We start from the raw sequence: 27,700 nt of genomic DNA on the forward strand, positions 1-27,700 counted from the left end.
GCAATGTAGGAAACTCGGGTTCAGTTCCTGGGTTGGGAAGGTGGACCAGATGCCAAGATCTTAGTTTTTGACTACTGAGTTTTAAGCCAGATTTTTCACTCTCCTCTTTCACTTTCATCAAGAGGCTCTAAAAAGCCTCTAAAAAGCCTCTTTGCTTTCTGCCATAAGGGTGGTGTCATCTGCATACCTGAGGTTATTGATATTTCTCCCGGCAATCTTGATTCCAGCTCGTGCTTCATCCAGTAACTATTCTCTAATAAAAATTAATTTGAAAACATAGCATAATAACAAGCCCAGCCTCTGCCATGTATAATAGTAGAAGCTGCCCAAGCAGCAGCTCTTTACCTCTACACACAAACAAAAAGGCATGACTTCTGTGCTGGGGTGAGGAAGCCAGCACACTAAACAGCCTCACTTCTTGGAACGTGGCAACCAACACTCTCTAGGAATGCAAATGAGCTTTGCCCAGGGAAGAGGGAGACACACAAGATTCTGCAGAACTATCTCCACAAGCTTATACACCTATTTATTTTCTGGTGCAAAATAAATAAACACACTGTTGTACTTTGCTCACAAATGGTTTCTTTGGTTTTTCCCCCACCAAGTGCAGCCCATCTCCTGCGCCCACTCTTGGGCACTCTCAGCCCTGCAGCCCCTTCCAGCCTCAGCAGGAATGAGCCAGGCATCCTGGGCATCCAGCCATCCCATGGATATGCCCAGCTTTCTCAGGCAACTGGAAAGGAGTTGATCTCTCTTCAGCCCTTCATAGGGCTCCCCTGGTGCCTTAGATGGTAAAGAATCTGCCTGCAACGCCAGTGATATGAGTTCAGTCCCTGGCTCGGGAGATCCCCTGGAGAAGGGAATGGCAATCCACTCCAGTATGCTTGCCTGGAGAATTCCATGGACAGAGGAGCCTGGTGGGCTATAGTCCATGGGATCTCAAAGAGTCAGATACAACTGATCGACTAACATTTTCACTTACTTTCAGCTTCTCATAGAGTAACTCACATAATCTTCCTGAGAATCTGCACGCAGGGTCGAAGCGTTCCTATTTGCCAAAACTACGGCTCGGAGAAGTTAGGGACGTGTTCAGGGTTACTGGCTGGGAAGCAAGGAGCTGAGACACAAACCCAGGCCGCCTGCACCCCATCCCCTCTGCAGCATGACTCAGTGCCTCCCCCGTGTTGCCACTGTGTACCTCTCTGCTTAGGCCAGAAAGCAGCACATCAGGAGGCCATGGAAAGAGGAGGTATTGCAACTGCGGGGGCCCTAGGACCCCAAGACCTCCTCTCTTCTGCACGTGCTGGGCGGGCAGTGCTCTGGAATCATGGAGATGTCCGGCACATGGCCAGCACAAGACCAGCCAATCCGGTTCCCTCCCGAGACAGGTGAGGACATGGAGGCCCTGAATGGTAACAAGAAGGAATGGAGCCAGGGCTCAGATCACAGCTTCTAGGCCACTTGCCGTTTCCAGCATGATCTTCAAGCTCTCCGACGACAGTCACTCACAGGGCCAGGACAAGAAGTCGCCCCCACCACAGCTATCTTGTGGATTTCCATTCGTCAACTGCACAAAAATATTTCCAGAGGGAGGACCACAGGCCCAGCATTGTTCTGGAAACGGGGCGACCAACAAGAGGTAATGACTAGGTTCTCATGCAGCTTATATCCTTGTGTGGCAGACAGGAAGGTTGTAAAAAGGACCCAGAGCTGCACTTGAGAACGGGGATCAGGGAAGCACTCTCGAAGGAGGTGACACTTACACGGGGAAGAATGAGAAAGAAGCAGCAGGTGAAGGTCTAGAGGAAGAACGGTCCAGGCAGAGGACAGAAGGCCTTGACGGGGAGAGGGCTTGGCTACCCTACCAAAGAAGGGAGGCCACTGGGGCTTGATTCTGGAAGAGAAGAAAGTGACAGGAGGAAGAGGAGGCCAAGGGCAGGTCCCATGCAGCCCAAGGGCAGGGAGAGGGGCTTGGCTTTTGTTCTCCATACAGTGAGGAGTCACTGCAAGGTTTGCACCTGAGCCTATGCTCTCACTTCAGCTTTAGAAAGATTGTTCTGGATGCTGGGGAAAGAGCAGAGAAGGGGCAAGAATACAAAGAGGCAGCTGAGTCCTCAAGCAGGGCCAGCCGTCCTCAGGTCATGTCCTCATTAAGCTGTGAACCTGGAGTTTTCACAAGGCCGCACGGCACAGCTGTGCAGGTTGTGCACTGCCCAACTCTGGGATGCCCATCACTTAATCTACATATGGACAGCATCCTGATTGCTTCAGTCCTTTGTGACTCTGAAAGACTCTTACCAGCCTGACACAGTCATGTCAAAGGAGCAAAATGAAAACTCCTTTAGCACCATTTTTCTACATGAAAGTGAGACACTCTACAAATCACTGTGTCTAGGATGGGATCCTTAATTATACAATGATGTAAATAGGAGGAACCATAAAATCTAAAATAATCTTGTACCTTTAATGAATTCACATCCACTGGAAAATACATTAATCTCTTGGTTATCTGGCTCAGCACTTAAAAAAAAGTCATTGATGATCCCCCAAAAATGGGCTTATAATTGTAATTGATTTAAACATGCACCAGGGACTTCCCTGGCAGTCCAGTGGTCGAAACTCCTCCTTCATCCTCCTCCATCCCTGGTTGGGGAGCTAAGATTTCACATTGGCCTCCAGGCCAAAAATTCAAAACATAAAAAAAGAAGCAATGTTGTAACAAATTCAATAAAGACTTTAAAACTGATCCACATAAAAAAAAAGTCTTAATAAAATCAGCATGCACGGGACGATGGGTACTCACAGAGATAAGCTGCAGCTCTTCCACGGTCAATGGCATTTCAGTTCATATTACTGTCCAAACCTGACTCATGAATATTTAAAACGAACATAAATCCTCGTTCATTCTCTCATCAAACATGTGTTGAGAGTCTGCTGTACGTAGCCAGACATTGCTGGGTCTTGGAGCAAACAAGCTGTATGTCCCCTGCTTTCAAGGACCTTGGCATCTAATGGTCTGCACAGACACTAAACAAGGAAAAACACACAAATGCATAGACCGTTATAACTTATAATAAGGGCTAGAAAAGAAAAGGACAGAGAAGAGATTGGGGTGGGGGAGGGGACTCCTTTAGGTTGTAAGGATCCGAGAACAAATCCCTGGTGCCTTTATGATGATCAAGGGCCACCACGGCTATGACACCTTTCCATGGCTCTCCTGCCTCATTCTCCTCACTCTCTCTTCAAGCTTATATTTGCTCAATAATTCACTCTCTTACCCCCATTATCCTCTCTGCCCACCCCAGGCACTCCAAGCTCTTCTGAAGCACGCAGATAATCCTCAGAACCAGCACTGCTTATCAAAGTGTTCTCGGAAGGACAGCAGTGAGCAGTTTGAAGAGAGAGCTTGGTTTCTTATCCAGGAATTGGACCTGGGTAGCCTGAAAACCAGGAATCCCGGCCACGAGTCCACCAGGTGTGCGGGAGCAAGCACACAGCCCCTGGAGTCCCCACGTGAACCCCCAGAATTGACTGCTGCACAGATGGCCTCAGCAGCCCCACAGCAGACTGGCAGACAGACTCCCAGACCAGCCAGGGAGCAGAGCAGCAGAGAGCATCACAGAAGAGCCCCAACCCCTGCCGGATCCCCCAGCAGGGGACCAGGGCCAGACCCCAGGCACAGACTCCCCAAAGACGTCTTTGCAAAGTCTGCCCAGGGCCGTGCTGCTGAAACTTACCGCATCACCTGAGTGTATCCAACAGGCTTAAGAGCCACTGCCCCCAGCAGACCGGATCTGGGAAATTTACATTAACCACATTTTAGATTGGGCCCAAATCATGATCTATGCTGTCAGCAGAGCCTCTGGCTGGTTTCATAATTTATCCCACAGGTATCGAGGTCTATTACTGTCCGGCTGTGCTCCGAGCTAGAGAAATAAAGATGAATGGAACCCAGTCCTCACTCTTCAGCAATTTCCAGCTGACTGACTGTAGCACCCTGGGGTGTCCTGAGCTAGAGCACCCATTAGTCCAAATTGCACCTTTTACACAAACTAGGGGAGCCCCTCTGGGCCAGTGTAGCCTGGTGGACAGATGGGGCCGGCCACTGGTCCCCTTCTGTCTCTTCATATGAGCACCCTGATGCAGCAAGCAATCTTGCCTCTGAGCTGGAAGGTCATGATGGGCTGACAACTTAACAGTCAGTGTCTAGCAGATGTTTCTGCTCCCGTGGGATTCGCATGTTAATGATGTCTTTCAAATGGAACACAGACCCAAAAAGTCCCATGACAGTGGAGGGAGGAGCAAGCCAGCTCTGAGAAGGTGAGAGCTGTAAACTCAAGCCAGCATGGTGTTTATTGGAACATAAGAAACCATAATGTTTAAAATATACAAGAGCTCATATTCAGAGCAGCAAACCGGTATTAATGGGGACCAAGTGATAGATAGAGTGGGAGCTTTTATAGCCGCTGTGGGACCCAGTTACACTGCAGCAGTGACTGTGCTATGATTATTCTCGACTTGTTTAATGTGTTTTTAGTATTTTAATGCCACAGGGTGCCACACACACACCAATGAGGAAACACACACATACACAAAGGTTGGAAACCTTCAGTCTACCAGGAAAGAGGTGTAAAGAAAAGAATTCTAGCTCCTTGATTCAGTTCTTACTGGAGACCTCAGATCAAGAAGACAAGACATGTAGTTCTACCTGAAGAGGTCAAGGAGGGCTTCCTGAAGGAGGTGAGAATGCAAACAATTTTGAAGACCGAGTAGGAGCTTCCTGAGCAGACAGGATGGGGAGAGCCTTGTGCAGATGTGAGAGGAAAGAGCAAGCTTTGTGTACATCCTAACTGTAGGCTGTGATGTGGCTGGATGCGGAGAGGGGATGAGTAAAGGAGGGAGTAGGAGGGGGAGGGGAAGCAGCTCATGAAAGAAAATCAACGATGTGGCTCTGTTCCTTTTATTTCCCCTCCATTCAATGCCCCCCCCAAACCCTGCAGAAAACAGAAGATTAGTCTGAAGACATACGATGGCACTTTCTTTGGGATGAGTGCGATTCCACAAGCCTGCATCTTTAACTTGAGTGGGGAATGAGTAGTTTGCAGAAATATCCAGGGCCCAGCTCTGCCGAACAGAAGCCCATGTTCAGGATCAGTGATGCAAAATGAAAATGAGGGCCTCTTGTTAGAAAATTACAGAGAATTTCAAGACAGCACCAGCAAAGCATTAAATGAAGGACAAGCCTCTTTGTGTCATCCATGATTCTAAGTGCTGGGCCAGATAATCAAGGGATTAATGTATTTTCCAATGAGCATGAAGTAATTAAAAGTACAAGATTAATGCCATTTTCAAAAATTGTATGGTCCTAGAGATGATTATACTAAGTCAGCGGTCCCCAACTCCATTTTGGCACCTAGGGTCAAATCTTATATATAATGGAATACTATTCAGACATAAAAAAAGAATGAAATTTTGTCTCCAAGTCAGCATCATGGATGGACTTGTAGGGCATTATGCTAAGTGAAACAAGTCAGAAGGAAAAAGACAAATACTGTACAATGTTATTGATATGTGGAATTTAAAAACTACAACAGACTAGTGAATATAACACAAAAAAGGCAGACTCACAGATATAGAGAACAAACTAGTGGTTACCAGTGGGAGGGGGGAGGGGAGGGGCAATAGAAGGGTAGGAGATTAAGAGGCACAAACTATTACGTAGAAAATAAGTCACAAGGAAATACTGCATAACATGGGGAATATAGCCAATATTTTATAATAAGTATAAATGGAGTATAACCTTTAAACACTGTGAATCACTGTATTATACCTGTAACTTATATAATACGCATCAACTACACTTCAATTTAAATTTTTTAATTAAAAAAAGAATGTAAAATCTCTAAGTCAAATGCTCCCTTTATGTCATTTTTACCTTATACATTTTGAAACTGTGCACAAAGATTTATGAGCACAGAAGACCAAAGCAGAACAAAACCCTCTTCTCGGACCATTAATTCTTTTGGCTTCAAATTCCATTCTATCTTACGTTAATAATGGCACACCTATTTCCCATGGTGGGCGTTTCCATTTCTTCACTTTGCAACTTTCTGTCTTATACTTTTGTGTCCCCATTTAAACAACATACACCTGGATTTTGTTTTGTTACCCAATATGAGAGGCACAACCTTTTAACAGACACTTTAACCAAAGCACACAAATTGTGAGCACTGGAATACAAGGATGTATTTGGTAAACTTGTATTTTCTATTCACAGGGCTTTCCTATTGCTTCTTTTCTTTTTTTCATTTCTTGCTTTTGTTGTATTAGTCACCTTTTAGTTGCTGTGTTTCCCTTCTCTCTTTTAACAGTTTATAATTTATATATCCCATTTCTACTCTTCTTTTTTTAAACTTTTATTTTTTTTCAGTAGAAGAATTTTTTTTTCAATAGAAGAAAATGAACAGTTTTACTTCCAATGATGTGTGATTTTCAGCTGATAACTACTTTATCTTGCCCTGTTTGTTGCTGTTGTTTTTAATTTTTAGCAATGTAAAGTTACACAGACATTTTCTTCTTGTGAAAAACAAAAACATCATGGATTTGGTCAATTCCTCTTTGATTACATCCCCAGTGCCAATCCCCTCTCAAAAAGTAGTGACTATATTAAGTTTAAAGATATTCTTCTAACATTTTCCATGGATTATATTATATATATTATATATATATTCAGTACACGTGTGCTAGGTCACTCAGTCGTGTCCAACTCTTTGTGACCCCATGAACTGTAGCCTGCCAGGTTCCTCTGTCCATGGGATTTCCCAGGCAAGAATACTGGAGCGGATTGGCACTTCCTACTCCAGGGGATCTCCCCAACCCAGGGGTTGAGCCCACGTCTCTTCCATCTCCTGCATTGACCAGCTAATTCTTTACCACTAGCGATACCTGGGGAGCCCCACATTCAATACACATATATTCACAAAAACTGGTATTTTCTTCAATTCCATTTCTAGAAATCTGTTATAAAGAAATAATTGAATAAGTAGGCCAAAATATTGGAGAAGGAAATGGCAACCCACTCCAGTATTCTTGCATACAGAATCCCGTGGACGGAGGAGCCTGGTGGGCTGCTGTCCATAGGGTCACACAGAGTCAGACACGACTGAGGCAACTTAGCATGCATGCATGCATTGGAGAAGGAAATGGCAACCCACTCCAGTGTTCTTGCCTGGAGAATCCCAGGGACAGAGGAGCCTGGTGGGCTCCCGTCTATGGGGTCACACAGAGTGGGACACGACTGAAGTGACTTAGCAGCAGCAGGCCAAAATATATGTGAAAAAATGTTTCATAACTACACTGTGAAATTTTTAATTAAAAACACTCTAAATATTCATCAATAGAAGACTGGTTAAGTAAATTGTTGTATATTCATATATTACATCAAAGGTGATGTAATATATTCTTAATTTCATTGACATAAAACAGTGACTAGAACATATTTTTAAAAGAAACAAGGATTTCCCTGGTGGTCCAGTGGCTAAGCCTCTATGCTCCAGTGCAGGGAGCCCAGGTTTGGTTCCTGGTCAGGAAACTAGATCCCAAGGGCTGCAACTAAGACCCGGCAGAGCCACATACATAAGAAATATTTTTTTAAAAAGAAGAAGAAAGAGAAATAAATCAGGTTACAATCACACACACACAAGTGTGCACACATGCACACGCACACAAACACACACACACACTACGGAAAGGGTACTGACATAATAATCCAGTGATTCCCTCTGATGGCTAAGATTTCAAGTGATTTTGCTTTCTTTATTATCTTATATTAATTGAATTTTTACGAACAGCATACATAGATGTTCTAATTTTAAAAATATTAAAAAATCTTTTCCAAAAAGATTAATCTTAAATGACATAAATGCTCCGGGAATATTTGTCATGTTTATCCAAAGGTTTCTCCTCCTCCCTGGCATATGGCCTTTGACGCCGGGAAATCCTATGTCCCCATTATAAAAGCAAGCTCTGGAGAACTTCTAAATAAGGAGGAAAGAGGGTTAGCATCATGTGCTATGCATACTAAAAACATCCAGCTGCAAATAGTCTGTGTCACTTCGCATGTCACTGGTATTATTTGCTCAGCTGTCAGTCCTTATGTTTTCTGAACCCTAGACACGTTTTTCTGTGTTTTGCCTTAAATATTCTTCTTCTGGAAAAGAAGCAGGCAGTAAAGCCCTTCGTGAAGAATGCCAAGAGCATGGCAAGCAGTCTAAGCAATGCTTCTGACACTGTTAATGAAAATCAATAATTATTTCAAGTACTCATTAGTGCAATTAATGTTCTTGGCGTCATTGGAAGTGTGCCTCGCAACCGCTGAAAAACTCCTACTCCTGGTGAAACATTTCTGTCCTGGGAATTATCCCTGAGATCGTGAGGTTTGGTGCCACAATCATTTTGTTACCACCTCCTATTAAGCCCCAAGAGTTGTTGCAAAAAAGAGTAGCTTGGTCATTAAGCTCACAGTTAAACGCAGGCTGAAACCAAGCTGATCAATATTTCATATCTTGTCATTCTCCTGTCCCTTTGGAAGAGGCTCACCAGAGGCTACTTAATGCTATTTGTCACGTGAAGAAACCAAGACCAGTTCCCTCACCCTGGGGGTAGAAAGAGTCTTAAGAAGAGTTTCTCCTGATTTTAAATAAAGATGAGGGGCCAGGCTGTCACACAAGCTAAAGGCTGTACACAAGAGGGGAGTGCTTTCCACCTGGTTGAGTCCACCTGCAGGAACATGGCTATTTTTCCTGAAAAGGGCTCTCAGAGTCTACACAAGGAGTTCTTATCGGGGCCACATCAGGACTGTGGTTTAACAAGCAGGCATGTCAGGGAGCAGGAGGAGAGGTTGTCAAGGGAAACTTCATTTCCTTGCAACCCTCCTGGGTGCTGACTGCAAATTGTTTGGGAAGACAGGCTTGTCCTGGAGGATGGAGAAAGCCAGGTTTTACATTTCCTGACCTGTGACGGTTCAGGGTCCAACCTGAACGCTAGGCTGATACACCAAATGTCCCGGGGGTGGGGATGCCAATAACATCAGATCATGCTCTTTAGTGTGTGTGTGTAAGCATCCACCCAAATAATAAGGTATTTTCTGTGACTCCATCTCTAGGAGTGGACATGGATACCATTGCCAGAAAACAAGGATATCAAGCCCCATGCTGACATGAAGGGGACCCCACAAGATCTACCCTGCACCTCCAAGCAATAGGTGACAGTCATTTTAGATCTAAGGAAAGACGTCTAAGTGGCATTATTTTTTTACATCTCTAAAGGAGTTTCAACAACTCCCACACTCCAGCACCCTGTGATCCGTCTCGCTCAGACATAAGGCAGCAAACAGTGCCGAGTGCCAACTGGAAGCAGAAGCTGCCAGTCTCCAGCCAGGGGCAGAGAACGCAGGGCAGGCCTGGACGAGGTGTGCACGTGCTAAGGCACTTCAGTTGTGTCCAAATCTTTGCAATCTTATGGACTGTAGCCCACCAGGCTCCTCTGTCCATGGGATTCGCCAGGCAAGAATACTAGAGTGGGTTGCCATGCCCGCCTCCAGGGGATCTTCCCAACCCAGGGATCAAACTTACAACTCTTGTGTCTCCTCCATTGGCAGGCGGACTCTTTACCACTAGCGCCGTTGGGACAGCCCAGGATGAGGAACACAGGACTCCAATCTGGGACTAAAACTCCTCCTTCACTGTAGCTTCCTGTTGGGGGTTTCACCAGTCCCTACTGGTTTTTCTCCCAAATGAAGGACTTTGTTGTGATTGTCTAGTCAGTCGCTCAGTCGTTTCTGACTCTTTGCAACCTTGTGGACTGTGGCCCACCAAGCTCTTCTGTCCGTGGGATTTCCCAGGCAAAAATACTGGAGTGGGTAGCCATTCCCTTCTCCAGGGAATCCTCCAAACCCAGGGATTGAACCCGTGTCTCCTGCATTGCAGGCAGACTCTACCACTGAGCCACCAGGGAAGCCCAAATGAAGGACTATTCTTCCCATTTTTCAGATGCAGGAGCCAAGGCCAGGACCCAGCAGCCAAGCCCAAGCGCCTGTGACTCAGTGCTCAGAACTCGGGGGGCCAGTGTGGGGAGCTATGACAGGGGGGTCCTGGCCTGCATAAGGAGAGCCTTCGGAGGAGCTGGCTTGACCAGGAAACCATGGCCTTCTTCACATGAACACGGGAGGAGAATGGGAATGAAATATGTCCAACTCACATCTCACTTATCTCTCCTCACCAAAGTGGTCCAAGCCGACGCCCAGTTCCCTCCCCACAGGGGCTGGATCCTCAGCCACTCTGCCATCTTCTCCAAGCGTGTCCTGTGAAACAGAATGGAATGGATCAGGCTCTTGTTGGTGGAGCAGCACCTGGAGGGGACCAGGGGCCCATTCTTTCAAAGAAGGTGAGGACAAAGCAAAGACTAAAGTCTAGGATTTCATAACCACGAGCCTGGTATGGGAACACGGGCCACGTGTGGTTACTGAACACTTGAAATGTGTTAAGTGCAACTAAAGCACTAAATGTTTTATTTCAATTAATTTAATTAACCTAAATAAATGTAAAAACTGACCATTTGAGGGACTTCCCTGGCAGTCCAGTGGTTAAGACTGCAATTCCTCTGTAGGGACGCAGGTTCATTCCCTGGTATGGGAACTAACATCCCGCATGCCACACAGTGTGACCAAAAAATAAATCAGTAAAAATGAGAAATTGGTCATTCGATTTGGTTTTTGAAAAGCATAAGTATGTGTCAAGCAACTTAGGCTTATAAATCTACTTTCTCAATCTTAAATTTTATGAAATCTAAATGCAAAGCAGACATCTCCAGTGAAGAGGGAGCATCTGAACTCAGAGGGGCTGTGAGTGTACAGTGCACACCAGGGCTGGAAACTCAGTAGGAAGAAAATCTAAAATATCTCTTTAATAACTTTTTATATTGATGTGTCCTGAAGCCATCACATTCTAGATACACTGTGTTAAATAAGATGTATTATGAAAAGTCATTTCACCTGTTTCTTTTTTTACATTTTTTTTTAATGCGGCTACTGGGAAATTTAAAATTGCGTATCACATTTCCATGGGTTCACTACTCTCTATGTTAATGTTGCCAGGGGCAGTGCTGGAAAGCGGACAGCCTGGCCCAGAGGTTCATTTGTCACTGGTCCTCTCATATTGTTAAAAGGTCCCTCTGGGACATTTTCCAGCCCTCTCTTTACTAATTACTGTTTCAACAACACTAATTTCCATGAGCACGCACGTCTCCTGCTCCTTACCCCCACAGCCTCTTCTCCGCTCAAGCCTCCTCCTTCTTCTCTCCTCCACCGTTTTGAAACTACCTTCTATATCTCCTCCCACCCATTTCTCAGGGCTTTTTCTTTACCGTTACCTTCTCTGGCATATCTATGTCACTTCACTAGAAGTTAAGGTGCTCCCCAGAGGTCAAAGTCCTCCCCAGAGGCCATGGAAGGTCAGGGAGAGGCCCTCATATTCCATCTGCCCTGTCCTCTCTCCCACCACAGGCTCAGCCTTCACCCCAAGTGCAGTGCCAGGGGTCCACAGCCTCTCCCTTGCCCAGTCCACCACCTCTTCCTTCTCACTGACATTCTGTCTCAGGGTGGATTTCTGGAAAACAGGCTGTGCACAGAGATGGACAGCCCAGCGTCAATGGGAGGGACTCTTGGGGACATGACTGTGAGAAAGCCAGAGAACAAGACCGGGCAGACAGTGAACTTGAACTGGATGCCATTTCCCCAGCAGCTGAGCCCTCAGGAAGCCTGGGAGCCCGGATGGCCTCAGAGGCCTCCGGAGCAGAAGCAGGTCACTCGAGTGGGTGTAGATGCCCCTAAAGGGCTTGAAGGCAGGAGACAACAGAGGATGAGATGGTTAGCTGGCATCACTGACTCAATGGACATGAGTTTGAGTAAACTCTGGGAGTTGGTGATGGACAGGGAGGCCTGGCATACTGTGGTCCATGGGGTCGCGAAGAGTTGGACACAACTGAGCGACTAAACTGAACTGAACTGAAAGGTGAGGGATCGTGGTTCATCTTCCCCCCCACCTCCAGCAAAGAGACTCTCTCAGAAGCCCCCAAAGATGCACTCATCGCCAAGTCTAATGCCGCCTCCTCTTCAGCATCCCTGGAGGAGGGGCCCTGCAGGACCTGCCCTCCCCCCCACCTCCTACTCCAGTGATGTGACCCCTGGCACCGTGCAGACCCCCGCCAGCTGGGACAGTTTCTTTCACCCACTCCTTTCCCGCTTAGACTGGGGTCTGTCTTCAGCCAGGCCCTCTCTGCCCCGTCTACACTCATCCTGCAACTCAGCTTCCAAACCTTGGGCTGGCTCCCTCACCCCCAGCGCCACGGAGGCCTCTTTTCTGAGACCGGCCCCCTCCACTTTCAGCTGCACACCCCCTTCCCCCTCATCCCCCCACAGCTCTAGAGAGCTGTCCGTTGCATCTTCCCCAGTCACTCGCCCCCATTTCAGGTCTTCCTCTATAGGGACCACGGCCATCATCTCCTTCCGAGACCCCCCCACTCCACCTCCCCTCTGTCCACCTCTCACTGTCCTGGGAGGCCTGTCAGCTCTCCCCCGACTGTATTCCCTGACCCAGCAGTCTGGCAAATGGGTAACCCGGCTCTCTGTGGTCAAGTCTTAAGAGACCACGGGTTGGATAAGTTCTGGCCTTTGCTGCTTGGGGAAATGGCAGTAGCTGTCTCGCCCTGCGGGTTAGATCCAGTTTAGGCAGCTCTGCCCCTGCGAGGGGCCAGGACGGGACGGGGCGGGGCGGGGCGCGGAATGGGAAACTGACAGCACACGAGACTCCCAGACGGCTAGGGCAGTGATGGGGTCGTCCTTGTTGGCGGGGCTCTGGGGGGTGGGCAGGAGGGAAGGGAGGATCTTTGTGACAAGAAGGGCTGGTTCTTGGAGTCCCTGGGCAACCCCCACCCCCACGGGCAAGTTCTCCCAGGACCCTGCCGGTTTCCCGCCCCAGTAGAGGCCGACCCGGGGTAGGTGGGGCCAACGAGCCCTGGCGGACGCCCAAGTGGGTACTTGCAGGCCGCCCGACATCTATCCGTCCATCCGTCCATCCGTTCGTACCCGCTCCCCGCAGGGACCCCGGGGCCGCCGCCCAGCTGCCCTGATTCCCACTGGATTCGCCCCCGCTCTCCGAACGAGAGAAAGATCAACCCCAAACAAAGACCGGCAGCCGGCGGGGCGGCGGGAGAAGGAGCCCTGGCATTGGAGGGGCCGGGGGTGGGCGCTCGGGAGGCGGGGCGCGGCCGCAGGAAGTGCCGATCTCGATCTCGGGGCTGAGCGCGGCTGCGGTGCTGACCCGCCAGCCCTGCAGCCCCCAGCCGGCCCGGCCCTGGCGGCCCTCGCTGCGGAGCCCGCAGCCGGTGAGTGCGGCGGGGGCGCGGGAGGGGGCCCGGCGGCCGCTAGGGACTCCAAGGGAGGGGGCTGGAGTGGGGGGTGCCCGGGGCCCAGCGCCGCGGCCCATTCTGGAGAGGAGGGGCAGGATGGGGCGGGCACGCAGTGCAGACAGCCCTGTCCCCAGCTGGTGTCCCCAGCTGTCCTCCCGAGATTGCCCGTATGCACTTTGTGTCTTGGAAGGAAGCTCAGTGCACGCTGTCCCTGCTCCAGACGTCACTCCCTTTGTCCACCCTGACTCCTGGCAGCTCTTATGTGCTACCCAAGGTGACAGGTCCCGGGCCATCCCAGCTAGCACGGAAGGGTCCTTGGCTCCGTAACCAGGCAAAATTCACTCAATGCGGGCTGCTGGCATGTCTCCTCCAGGCGTTGGACTGTTCTCCGCGCAGGAGTCGTCTGTCTGCTGGGCAGGGTGGTCCACAAGTCCGCGGGCACATCTGTGTATTGGGGTACCGGGCCCTGCGGGGCCTGTCACCCGCGTGGCCTGCCCCTTCCTGTGCGTGCAGCTGGCTGGCTTGCATGGAAGGGCAGGAGGTGCGGAAGGTTCTGGGTGTGTTGTTTTCACCAACTCTGTGTCCACACACGTGACTTGGCTGGAGAACATGAAGGGGGCTCAGGAAGGCATCTCGAGCTGGGTCTCAGATCCGAGGGCGAGGGGTGAGTGCTGGTGGTCTCTGCGTGTGGGCACGCGCTATGGGGCAGGGTGGAGGGGTAAGGCTTCCCTGGTGGCTCAGTGGTAAAGAATCCGCCTGCCAGTGCAGGAGACACAGGTTCAATCCCCAGATCGGGAAGATCCCCTGGAGAAGGGAATGGCTACCCACTCCAGTATTCTTGCATGGAGGATCCCATGAACAGAGGCAGGCTACAGTTCATGGGGTTGCAAAGAGTTGGAGAGGGAAGAGCTTCTGGAAAAACCGCAAGGGCCCTCTAGCTCCTGGACTCTCGGGGACACGTCTCGGGTAGGTGGACATGTGGGGAGAGACCGGGGCTGTGGGCAGCTGTGGGCAGCTGCATTAGAGGTGACCTTCGAGACCTGAGTTTGAACCAGTGACATCTCCCCCGCTCCTGTCATCCTGGGGCTCCACTGCTTTGGGTCTAATGACTGCTGTCCTGCCCACCTCTCGAGGCGGCTGGCTGCTTAAGTGGGCTGAGTCCTGGGAGAGTGCTTTGGCAGCAGGCAGGCTCTGACGGCACAGGCCGAGGGCCAGGGCCACAGTTCCAGTCGAGGATTTGGGGAGTGCCTGCAGGAGACCCAGGTTTGATCCGGGTCAGGAAGATCCCCCTGGAGAAGGGAATGGCAACCCACTCTAGTATTCTTGCCTGGAGAATCCCATGAACAAAGGAGACTGGAGGGCTACAGTTCGTGGGGTCTCAAAGGGTCGGACACGATGGAGCGACCCTCAGAGGCCCGCTCTGCGGGCAGTGGAAGGACCTATCTTTTCGTTGTTTCCCTGCGTGTTCCAGAGATGAGAGTGTGTGCCTGGCGCCGGCCTTGATCCTCTGGAGTGTGAGGTTTGTAGGGCAGGCCCTTAGGTGTGGACACTTCAGCAGTAACCAAGGACAGCTGGCTCGATGGGTCCTCGCCTCGTAGCCCTGGAGCAGCTGCACTGTACAGAGAGCCTTCTCCAGGCAGGCCAGGACCTTCATACCCACCGGCTGGCTTTTCTCGTGTGACTCCTGGGCACGGCCAGGGCACCTTCCACAACTCAGGCCAGGGAGGTGGCAGAGGAGGGAGCTCTCTGTCCCAAGTTACCAGCCTCATTTCAGTTCAGTTGAGTTCAGTCGCTCAGTCGTGTCTGACTCTTTGTGACCACATGGACTGCAGCACGCCAGGCCTCCCTGTCCATCGCCAACTCCTGGAGCTTACTCAAACTCATGTCCATTGAGTTGGTAATGCCATCCAACTGTCTCATCCTCTGTTGTCCCCGTCTCCTCCTGCCTTCAATCTTTCCCAGCATCAGGGTCTTTTCCAATGAGTCAGTTCACCAGCTTCAAGTTTCTCTCCTCTGGTCTCGGGGGCTCCTGCCCCACGCTGGACCTGCCAAGGAACCCCGGGAGGGTGTCTAGAGTCCTGACAGCCCCAGACACTAGGGAGTGGCTTTTCTTTGTGGCCCCTGGATGTCACCTGTCACCGAGGTTTCTTGGCTCATAGTAGCTGTTTAGGAAGCATTGAGAGGAGAACCAGGTTCAGCCCAGCTCGGCTTCCTACCTGCTGTGTGACCGGGGAATGTCCCTTCACCTCTCTGGGCTGTTCCCTCGTCTTTTTTCGAGATTGGCATCTTTCCAGGTTACAATTCTGATCTCGACTCACATTTCACATCCTCAGAGAGGAAGTGACCCTTTATCTAAAGCAGCCGCCTCCTGGCCTCAGTCACATCGCCCTGGTCTGTTTCCTTCCTAGCACTTCATACCGTCTGACCCTTTCTTGCCAGCATCCGACCACACAGAGAGCTTTGCTGAGGAGTGGCCCTACCTGGGTTCTGTTACCTGCCGGCTCATCTCACCTGGAACTTGGTAGGTGCTCCGAGAGGCTGTGTCGGTGACTGAGTGAGTGACTCAGTGAGGAGTGGACGTGTATCTTTCACCTTGTGCTCCTGGGAGCTTGTGCAGGAGCTGCAGCCCCATAGGCAGGACCTGGGGTCACGCACCCCAGCCCCGGACTGATCTGATTACAGGCGGGTTTCCGGGTAGGACTTCCTTTGAAAAAAGGGCCTTCCCACTATAATAAAGCTAGAAAATCGTTGCATCCAAAGACAATAGGGCCCTTTCAATACCAGTCCTGGCATGGAATATCCCATACTTGGGGAGGACCAGAGGCGAAGGTTCAGATGCTCAGAGCTATCATCCCACCAGGTGTCTCTGCTTGGCCATGGAATCCATCACATGGGTGATTTTTTGCAACTGATTTAATTTCCTGAGCTTTGGGTCAAGGCTAGTGGGAAATGATTCTGCATGTGGTATGGCAGCGAGGGATACACGGGGCGCTCAATCAGGAGGCTACAGCCGGCATCGCAGAGTGAACGGGATGCACGCTGATATTGGAGAACTACACGTGCAGGGGATCCTTCTGTCACTGTCTTCCCCTGGGTGTGTCCCAGGCCAGCTGCCCAGATATGCCTCTCTCTAGGAGATTGCTCAACCTGGTTCTCCTGAGTAGTTGGCAGTGGAGGACGCCCTTCTCTTTGAGTGACTCTTGAGCCTGGTGGCCGAGGCGGATGGCAGGCCCTGCCCTATGTTTAAGGAGCCATGGGAAATGTCCCTCCTTTGTGGCTTCTTGTAAATTCACTTGTGAGTGGCAGGGTGACTCCGTGTCCAGTGCTGTGCCTGGGTTTGGGATATAGTTCCTCACCACTTTTGCTGAACCCCGAGGGCCAGGCGTCAGTGGTTCACCCAGAGATGGGCAAGGAGGTCTAGCTGTTTGTAGGGTTGTTTTAGGTCACTAGTCAAGGAGGGAGACTGGGGAGAAGTAGACAGAAGGGACCTGAGTGCAGGACTGAGCCCCCTCTCTGTTAATTCCTTCGGCCATTGACCTTGCTTCTCATATGTTTCCCCCCTGGGCTGGCTTGTGGTTCTTGGGTCCATAAGGTTTATACTTCCAAGATGGCACAGGCAGAGGGCAGAGCTATGGGGGGGAGGGGAGCCAGGGGTTCGGGGGGTGACCCTTGGTCCTGAGAAATAATAAAGACCCAGCCCTGACCTTCTGGCATCCAGTTGTGGAGGAGACGCTGCTTACTCCCAGGAGGAGAGCAGAGAAGAGCTGAGTGCAAACTGCGGAGGAGGCAGGAAGCAGGACTCCCCCAGGCCACAGTTGGAGCTCAGAGAAGGATCGGGAAAGTGCAGCCTGGAATCTGGGCTCTGCTTTCTCCTGAGCAGCTTCCGTTCGGTGACCTCACTAAGCCTCAATCTCCTGCCATGTAAACGGAGGAGATGGTCTCTGGGTCCTAACCTGGGTTCAGGTCGTTGAGGTTACCCAGTAGGCCAGCCCCACCTCTGGATGCCCCTCCAACTGGGCGATTCCCCTCCCCAAAGATCTGCGAGGAGGAGCCAGTTATATTCCAGAACTTCTGCCCCACTCCCTGGGGGAGGGGTGGGTGCGCAGATGGCCCTTCTTAAAGGCTTAAGGAGCTTTGCTGGCAAATACCAAGAATTCAAGACCTGGAGAGATTACAGAGGCTCAGGAAATGTTATGGGAAGTTGCTCGACCAGGTCCCTGATCTGCTTAGATCCAGAGCAGTGTTCTCAAACCCTCTCTGAAGGTAGTGGGGGTAGGTAACCCGCAGTGGTTCTCACCCTCGTCCTGACGTGCAGATTCCTCCTCTTCTTTTTAAACATGAACCTTTGAAAGATGTTTTATCAGCCTAACTTCAACATAAGTGAAAAATGTGTTTTTCCATCTGACAAAAGTAACCAAAGACCATAAAACAGTGCCTGCCTTTCAGCTTTGTTTCATTATGTTTTCTTAAAATATCAGCTTATGTCATTTACTGACAAATTCTATTGTGTTTAAAAGGCTCAGAAGGGGGCCATCCAGTGGTTAAGACTTTGCTGTTCAGTGTAGGGGTTGCAGATTCAATCCCTAGTTGGGGAGCTAAGACCCCACATGTCTCGGGGCCAAAAATCCAAAACATAAAACAGAAGCAATATTATAACAGATTTTAAAAAGACTTTAAAAGTGTTCCACATTTTTTAAAAAATCTTTTTTAATAATTAGTAAATAAAAATAAAAGACTCAGAAGAGGAAAGAATAAAGGACAGAAGTGAGCTGTGCGTGTCGGTTTGTTTGAGGCCTGGAACTGATTGCAAAAGTTTAATAAAAAAGTATCACCTCTTCTGGTTGATCAAGGAGGGTGGTAACTGATCTCTGAAGTATATTTGATAGGTGAAGGCCCAAGTTTCTTGTAATATTGTAAAGAGACTTCTCTCTCAGAAGCCCCTTTCATGGACATATATGAGAGTTCTCATATTTGAAAAGCGATGTCCCAAATCCTGGTTGCAGAATGCTGTTGCACCCCACCACTGAAGGATGGAAATTACATTCACAGTATTGACTTTCTGCTCTGGCAACCAGCACACAGCTGGGCAGACAGTGGGAGTTCAGTAAATGTTCACTGGGTGAATATTTTAGGACGGACTCATCAGCCTGAGACCGTGTCTCAAACTCTCATCCGGGACCTTAGTTCCAAAATCAGGAAAAAAGATGTATAATAAAAATCTTAATTAACAACAACAAAAAAATTTCTGTACAATGATTGATGGCAGATTGATCCATCTCCTGCAAAAATGAGGCTGAACAACACTGAAGGTGAACCAGAGAACCTTTATTTTTTTCTATCTTTAGTGTATTTTTTCTCTGTCCTTTTATCTTCTAAATTTTGAAGTAAAAGTTGCAAGGTATCAAGAATCTCAATAACCACTTATGAAAATCTCATAACCCTAGAAAACTATTTATAATTAAAATTAATATTTCTCTCAATATAAAGAAATAAAATTGAATTATAGATTGGTTTATTTTTTTTTTTTTTAATCAGGAAAAAAGGACCATTAACATTAAAGGCACTAAAATATAAAGCCTTTTCCTTTCCTCCGTGCCCTCTTTCTTGACTTGTCATGACGGGTTATTTTTTAACTTGCTTTTTAATGACATTGTAAGTAAAGTCAAAATTTTGAATGATTTGCATGAATTGTAGCATTCATTTTACATCGTTGTTCAGCCTCTCAGTCGTGTCCGACTCCCTGCGATCCCGTGGACCGCAGCACGCCAGGCTTCCCTGTCCCTCACCACCTCCTGGAGTCTGCTCAAACTCGTGTCCGCTGAGTCGGTGATGCCTTTACATTGGGCAGTGCCAGTTTTCAATGTAAATAGACAGGCCTGTAACTCGTATGTTGCGTCATCAAAGTGACAACGATTCTTATCGCAAACCCGTGTGTGCACAGGTATTTTATTCTTATCAGGGCAGTAGAAAGAGGGCACGGAACTGATTCAAACTGTTTCTATTTCACTTCTTGACACACACACACTCTATCAACACACTCCACTTTTGGCTTGGTAATGATAAGGGAAGGCTGAAAAGGAAAAGAAACTATGCCTGGCCATCCTTGCTTTCCTCCCGTGTCCTCATTTGCGGTATAAGTGGGTGTCTAACGCAGGAGGTAGCAGAAATCGGAAAGGACAGGCCGCCTCAGGGTCCTTTGGTTGTTGGTATTTCTCAGAATGCACGGCTTTCTGTCAGCTTTGAACCAAGCTCTGGTTCCTGGCCAGCAGGGAAGGGAGCCTGGCCTCAGGGGCTGCTATGTCGTCGGTATAACCCCTTCCCCGTGCAATAAGCCCCCTACCTACGAACCTTCACATTATGAACTTTCAAAGATGCGAGTGTGCGTTCACATGTCCATCACGTAAGTTAGTTCCCGTGCCTGGGGCACGCTGTCACATGCGTGTACCCTCTACAAGTGGGTGTGTATTTGTGCTCTTGGTACAGTGGTGTGTAGAGGACAGTAGTACAGTGTCTTCATTTCAAGCCCAGGATGTCTGGAAGCAAGTGTAAAACCAGCAGCGATATAGCTAGTACTGCTATAATTTTCAAGGTACTGTACTGTAAGATTAAAATTGTTTCTTTATTTTTGTGTTTTTTAATGCGTTATTTGTATGAAAACTATTATAAAACCTATTACAGTACAGTACTGTATAGCCTTTCGTGTTGGTTGGATACCTGGGCTAACGTTATTAGACTGAGCAGCAAGTTGGACTTAACGAACGCACTCACACGACCAAACTCCTTTGTATGCAGGGGGCTTATTGTACTTGTTCTGAGGCTCTCTGAACCCCACGCAGCAAGAATGCCCTGGGATTCTGTGCTCACGGGACACCAGAAACGCCAGGTCAGACGTGGCGGCAAGGTGCAGTGGGCCCGTATACTGCGTGTATCTCCCCAACGTGCCCACCGTCCGGTGGAACTCCATGTACAAAACACAAGTTCAAAGGTAAATGATTAAGAATTCCAAGATGAAACAGCTGAGCATTAAACCAGGGGTGGAGTCCGGTGAGGCTGTTCATGTTTCTGACCCAGGAAGTCCAGGAGGACCCTCATGTGGTCACATTTCTGGATAGTGGCCCAGTTAGGGCAGAATTAATCCTTTAAGGCAAAAGGAGAAGAGGGTGGCAGAGGGTGAGATGGTTAGATAGCATCACCGACTTCAGGAGATAGTGGAAGACAGAGAAGCCTGGCGTGCTGCAGCCCATGGGGTCACAGAGAGTCAGACCCAACTTAGCAACTGAACAACAACAACAAATCCCTTAAAAGAGTGTGCTGGTCAAGTGTCCTCAGATCCCCATTCAAAGTTTATATCTTTGGAAAATTCTGGAGGCTGCTGTTTCCTTTCTAGGCCTCCACCCTTCTACTTGAAATCATTTACATTTTTTAAAAGTCAGCTTAGGTCATTCACTCACAGGTTCTAGTGAGTTTTAAAGGCTAGGAAGAAAAGAACAGGAAAGGAGCAGAGGTGGGTGTTGTCCATTTCATCTGGGATCTGGAACGGATCAGAAAGCAAAAAGCCTCTAGGAGTTCTGCTACTGCTGCTGCTGCTAAGTCGCTTCAGTCGTGTCTGACTCTGTGCAACCCCATAAACGGCAGCCCACCAGGCTCCCCCGTCCCTGGGATTCTCCAGGAAAGAACACTGGAGTGGCTTGCCATTTCCTTCTCCAATGCATGAAAGTGAAAAGTGAAAGTGAAGTCACTCAGTCGTGTCCGACTCTTAGCGACCCCATGGACTGCAGCCTACCAGGCTCCTCCGTCCATGGGATTTTTCAGGCAAGAATACTGGAGTGGGGTGCCATTGCCTTCTCTGCTAGGAGTTCTGAGTCCCATTCAGAGAAGCTCGCCAGCTGCTCCGGGCACGGTTATTTTCTTGCCAAAACTGAGCAGACAAGTTGAGACAGGGAGGGAGTGGCCTGGTGACCAGGGACCCAGTGCCCTCGGGGCTGGAGAGAAGGGAGGAGAGGAGGGGCCGTGGGGAGGTGCCACGTGGCTCCACATTCGGGGTGTGTTTGGCACACACAGAGGCTTTAGGAAGCCAGGAGTTTCATTCCAGAAGAAAAACTCTCTCCCTGTGGGGAGGCAGGGTGAAACAGGAAGCTCGGACTAGAAGCACAGGGAGAGAAATAAATGCTCAGAAAGCAATTAGCACTTTCTGGCAACTCTGAGCAGATCACTGAGGGCTTTTAAGTCACTGGAAACGGAAAGTTACAAGCACATTGTAGGAAGCAGGTCTTGGTACCTTGAGCCAGGAGGAGGAGGGTGAGAGGAAGCCTGCCCCCTCTTTAATGGAGAAGGAACACTGTGTTAGCGGAAACAGTGAGGATGAGAAGTAAAAGGTGAGTGGGAAAAGCCGCGTTTACAGGGTACCTTCCGTTCCTTTGACTCAGTCTGCCTTCTACCTTGGTTTTCATTTACTGTGTGATTAATGCAGATTGTGGGTCGCTGTTTCCATCATTAGATTTAATAGTTGCATGACTGACTGTCCTCCAGGGCTCTGCACACCGTTTTTGGATGACCAGCAAGCTGAGGGTGCTTTTTACCTGTTTAAAGGGCCGAAATAAAAAAAACACAAAGAATATACGGCCGAGGCCAGAGGCCCACAAAGCCTGAAATGTTGCAACTGGTCCTGTGCAAAGATGAAGCACTGGGCGGTAACAGTGAGCCCCAGGCTGAGATCATGGACAGCTCAGCGCACCCAGGGCGTCCCCCCTCTGAGATCCCAACATTCAGTGCAACTCAGGTTGAAAAGCACTGCCCTGAGGCAGCGGTTCTCAAAGGGAGATCTCGGCCTCCTCCAGCTGGTTAGAGATGCAGCATTCCGGCCCACCTGACCTGCCAGCTCAAGAACTCTTGGGCGGGGCTAGTAAACCGCATTTTAACAAGCCCTCCAAGGGACTCTGATACACCTCAAGTCAAAGACCACTGTCTCTCTTAGCCTTGGCCTTTCAAGCCTAAACCTTCTTGCTTGCAGGCAAACGTCATAGATGGTTAGGTGGAGAGGGCAAGGTGTAGAGGGGTGGAGCTGCGAGGCCTGGAAGACTCTTTCAAGGCTGCACATAACTGTAATCGTTGCTTTATACACAACCAAGGCACTAGGAGACACTAGTTAGGAGAAACTAGTTCGATCCCTGGGTCAGGAAGATCCCCTGGAGAAGGAAATGGCAAGCCACTCCACTATTCTTGCCTGGGAAATTCCACGGACAGAAGAGGCTGGTGGGCTACAATCTGTGGGGTCGCAAAAAGTCAGACACAATTGGCGACTAAACACAGGGCCCTAGGAAGTGAAATGAGTTGCAGGAAGCAGATCTTGGTACTAGACCAACACCACCATCGACAGCAATAATGTTATCCTTTAAATTTTTTTTTTTTTTTAAATTTTTTGGTTGTAGCACATGGCATGTAGGATCTTAGATTCCTGACCATGGCTCTAACGGTCGTCCCCTGCATTGGAAGAGCTGAGTCTGTACCACCAGGGAAGTCCCAACAATAATGTTATCCTTAATCAATGTTACCATGAGCATCAATAGTAGCTTTGGGCTCTATTTTTCATGACTATGTGTATGTTTGTCTTTTAGTACACTGATTTATAGAAGGTGCGCATTTGGTAAATGCAAAGATTTAAGCACACTTCTAAACCACCTTGAAATCATTGAAATAAACACTGTACGTGCCTGGGGAGTCGGAAGGCTGTATTGCTGACCTTGACATCATGACTGTGAATTCTGTTCTCTCAGCATCCCTCAAGGGTAGACAGACCACCCCCACCCAGGCTGCTTCAACCAGTTGCTGGCCCTCCAGTGATGTAGCACGTGGCACACTCATCAGAACTTCGTAGGGACTTGAACCCATTGATGTCCTGCCGCATGCCAAGCACCGTGTGAGGTGTGCATGCACGCTCAGTCACCATGTCTGACTCCTTGCGACCCTGTGTATCATAGCCCGCCAGGCTCCTCTGTCCATGGAATTCTCTGGGCAAGAATACTGGAGTGGGTTGCCATTTCCTCCTCCAGGGAATCTTCCTGATCCAGGGATGGAATCTGTCTCTTCTGCATTGACAGGTGGGGTCTTTACCACTGAGCCCCCTGGGAAGCCCATGTGTGATAGCCTATGTCATCTTCTACCATCATCATGGTGTAGTTATCCCCATTTTACAGCTGTGGATTCTGAGGCACAGAGAGGTTCAAGGCTTCCCCCAGTCCCAGGATGTCTGGCCTCAGCATTGGTGGGAGTGGAGGGAATGCTTGCCCATGTTCAGGCAGTATGGGGCATTTCGGTAAATCTAAGCTGGTGAGCCTGTGGACATGGAAACCAGTTATTTCCTTCCCAGTTCTCCCAAGCCTTGCCCAGTGTCCTGGGTGTCCTTGGAAGGGTGAGCCTGCGCCCTCCAAAGGCTTGCATCGCTGATGTGCCATCTTAGAAAGAATTCAAGGATCAGAGGCACATGGGCGACCAGAAAGAAAGACTCCATCTGGGTTGTCAGAAATGCAGTTGCTCCCTGCGGAGCTGGCTGGGTCCTTCCATTCTTCCTTCCTCATTTAGAAAATTAGTAGCCAGACTGGTAGACAGAATTTATGTATCATCAGCATCAGTAGTAATGAGGCATCATTTTAGAGTGTTCACATCTCCGAAGTACTAGAGCCTCCCTAGCTTCTGATGTCCTGGTGTTAGCGGACTTGGTTATGACCCGGGGCAGCGAGAGCTCAGGGATCATGACCATGGGGGCAGCCCTGTGGGTCTACACCACTGCCCCCCCGACTCCCAAACCAGGACTGAAGACCAGAAGTACAGGTTTGTGTCCCAGCTCCTCCCAGTCTTACCTGGTGAGAACAGAGAAATGGTTTCCCTGGCGAACACATGGGGGTGAAGTGATTTCTAAGTGATTTCTCCATCTTCTGGACCTGGAATCCGCAGGCAACTTTCCAAACTTTGGGAACAATGGATAATGATGCTCCTGGTGATGATGTAATCGGTACCCGATTAGGGAGCCAATGTGGGCAATAGCTAGGGCGCTCTGATGCCAAGCCCATTTCTATAACATCCTCCCTCTGTAACTCATGAAACTAAAGCTCTTTTGAAAAGAATTAGGGTGACAGTACAGGGGTTACTGGTTAGTTGCCATATGAGTGTGCTATTTCTTGGCCCAGAAAGGTCGAGCATCTCTAAAGAGACAGGTTTCTGTATGCTTGGCTCTCCTGCAGGGGAGATTCTAATACTTTGGGATGGGGGGGCAGGGGTGGGTGATGGAAGTCCCTAGAAAATGCGTTTTCATAGACCTGGGGATGAAGAAACATGATTTATTTATCAGGGAGCTTAGCAGCTTCCAAACGCTCTTCAATAAATTACGTGATCTCCTGGACTTAATACCTAGCAGATTTACATCCGAGTCCCAAAGTGAAAATTGGAGTGTAGAATCGGATGCATGAGTGTCCTCTCTCGCCGCCTTGCACACGCACGTGCACGGATCCACCAGTCCGTGTGCTGTGGCAGACAGCGAACTGAAGCAGCGGGAGGTCTGAAGACCCAGGACGCCTGGCCTCCTCCCCACCTCGGCCTCTGCTGCTTCCCTGGGGTCTCTGAGCCTGTGTCTAAGACACGGCCCTTCCTGCACGAGTTCACAGTCCAGGTCTTGTCTGTACCCACCCAAAACAGGCGCCTTAACCTGTTGTGGAGGAAAATCATAAACCCCTTTGGAGATGTACTGAAACTAATGGGACCCCCACAGGTCAATGGCAACATTTTTCACACAAATTAAGGGGCCTCCAAGTTATATATCTAACTCCTTGGAAGCAATGGTCTTCCAAAGCCTACTGTTAGGCCACAGTATCCTGTACCAGACACAGTACAGGCCCTATTTTGAAACCAAATGAGGAATTGCACCAATCCTCCTCTCTGGGAATGGAGATGAATTATTGTGTCATTTGGGGCCTTTTTAAAAAAAATTTCCTGGTGCCTAGAAAGAAGTGTCTGTGCCTTTCTGAATCCCGGCGGTGGGGGCGGGGTAGGGGGCGGCGGGGTTGTGAATGTCCGTCAGTATGATGTCCTGTGCATCATATTGAAGGCCTCTGAGTCATCCCACCCCCCATCCCCAGCATCCCTCCTGCAGTCTGACTGGTCCCTTAGAGCCACAGAGCATCCAAACCACCATGGTCCCCTCGATGGAGGTGCTGCTGCTGCTGGTGTGATGGGGGTGGGGTGGGGGCAGACTGCATGTTAGCCACACTTCCTGGTCTTCGTGGTCACTCTCTCGGGGGTCCTCACCCTCTCGCCCTCACAGGATGGAGGGGGAAACTGACTCAGGTACTTAGATGACCTACGCAAGGTCACACTGCTGGTCAGGATGACATGTATGTGACAGGCCAAGCCAAACATCAGAGAACCACACTGGGACAAGGGGGTGCGGGAGCAGTGTTGTGGGGGCATCTATGTCTGAAGATTTGGGCCCCCGAGTCAAGCCCAGTAGCAAGTCTTTGTTGAGTCTGAGAGCTGGGACCATCGTTGCCGGGGGCCTTAGTGCCTCATGCACCCTTCAGACTATGAGTGTATCTTACGCCCCTTCCCTGCTCAATGCCCACAACGGAGGAAACACCTCCCCTTATCCCAGCCTCCAAGGACAGCGCCACCCCGAGTTCCTCCAGCTCCAGTCTGAGCCTTGAATCCGAGTTTGGGAGGCCCGCGGGCCCTGTGTCCCCCACTTCTGCCTGGATCACTGGGAGACTGCGGGTGTAGGGTTTTCCCTCTGCTCTCGGGATCATATTCACCCAGCCCTTCTGACCGTCTGTGAGTTCTCCAAGGCACGAGCACCCAGATGTCGGCTGGACCACCGATAGGTGGACGGGTGGGGGGCAGACTGATGGGAAGACCTGCTTCAGTGGCTCCCAGCCCACCCTGTGCCAGAGGGGCTGGAGCAGAGCTGACGGGCCGGCATCTCTGGCCACCGCCTCCTCCGGGCCTGTGTGTGGCAGTCAGCCTTTTTGCCTGGCCACAGTCACCGTGGACCCGGACTCCTGAGGTCCCAGTGCAGCTTCCTAAGAGCCAGCCTAGGCGCCGTCTCCCTGGCTGAGTCCAGGGTCGGGACAGTGCGAGTCAGAAGTGCTGGGAGCCTCTGTGAGGAGAGAGAAGAGGCCAGTCCTCCTGACCTGGGTTCCCTGGGCCCCCACCGAGAGCACAGAGCAAGGCTCCACTCCTGGAGCAGGCCACCTCCTGGGCAGAGGTGCTGTCATCAGCAGCTAGGAGCTGAGCAGATATCAGAGAAGCCTGATGCTGAAACCGGAGAATAGCTGGGCTCATGAACTGGCCTGGCCAGACCCAAACTAGGATGTGCTCCAGGGAGGCAGGCACCAGGAGCTGGCAGGATGACCTGCCAGGGCTCCGGGAGGCGGGGGAGCATGCGGGGAGTGGGCGAGGGGGTGGATTTGTATTTAGACTGAGCCGTATGTCCTTGAGTGACTTTGCTTGTCTGTGGGATTGGGAGTCCTAAGAATGCCGACCTCGTAGTTATCGTGAGAATCGCTCACCCCTTGGCTCTATTATTCCTGTGGTCTGTTCAGGTGACCTGAGATGGTGACAGCAGTACATTTTACGTTGTGTGTATTTCGCCACAATAAAAAATCAAAGAAAAAGTAGGATGGGGTTGAGGCCAAGGAGGACCACACAAGTTGAAAGTGAAACTATAGTTGCTCAGTCGTGTCCGACCCTTTGCGACCCCATGGACTGTAGCCCCAAGGGTCCTCAATCCATGGGATTCTCCAGGCAAGAATACTGGAGTGGGCTGCCATGCCCTTCTCCAGGAGATCCTGCCAACCCAGAGGTCGAACCCAGGTCTCCTGCACTGCAGGCAGATTCTTTCCTGTCTGAGCCACCAGGGGATCTCAGCACAAGCCAAACCATTTATCAGATGACGGGCTTCTCAGATGATGGTGGAGGTCCCTTTCAGTTCAAACAATATCTCCTGGGTCTCTGATACAGACTCCTGGAACGTAGACCCCCGGCTGTCCCCTGGCTTATCTGACTGTGGACAGCGCCGAGTGTTGTTGCTGTTGCTGTTCTCCAGTCGCTCAGTCGTGTCCGACTCTTAGCTACCCAATGGACTGTTACCCACCAGGCTCCTCTGTCCATGGGATTCTCCAGGCAAGAACAGTGGAGTGGGTTGCCATTTCCTTCTCCAAAACGAATCTCAGTGCAACCCAGATGGGACACA

At 49.8% G+C, this 27,700-nt stretch overlaps 1 protein-coding gene across 4 annotated transcripts in view; it reads left to right on the plus strand.

Annotated features, from left to right (window-relative positions):
• Positions 1-13,138: 13,138 nt before the first annotated feature.
• The window catches only part of TSPAN11 (tetraspanin 11), a 64,706-nt gene continuing 50,144 nt past the window's right edge, over positions 13,139-27,700 (plus strand). The window contains exons 1-2 of one of the 4 annotated variants that reach the window (XM_065942692.1): positions 13,142-13,440; positions 15,873-15,985. The gene's annotated coding sequence lies outside the window, so the exon portion shown is untranslated. Of the gene's footprint in view, positions 13,441-15,872; positions 15,986-21,596; positions 21,840-27,700 lie in introns of those variants that run through there. The other 3 variants (XM_065942708.1, XM_065942683.1, XM_065942700.1) reach the window with 3 other exon arrangements.

The sequence above is a fragment of the Muntiacus reevesi genome, chromosome 1, assembly GCF_963930625.1.
Source record: "Muntiacus reevesi chromosome 1, mMunRee1.1, whole genome shotgun sequence".
In the NCBI taxonomy this organism is placed as follows: Eukaryota; Metazoa; Chordata; class Mammalia; order Artiodactyla; family Cervidae; genus Muntiacus; species Muntiacus reevesi.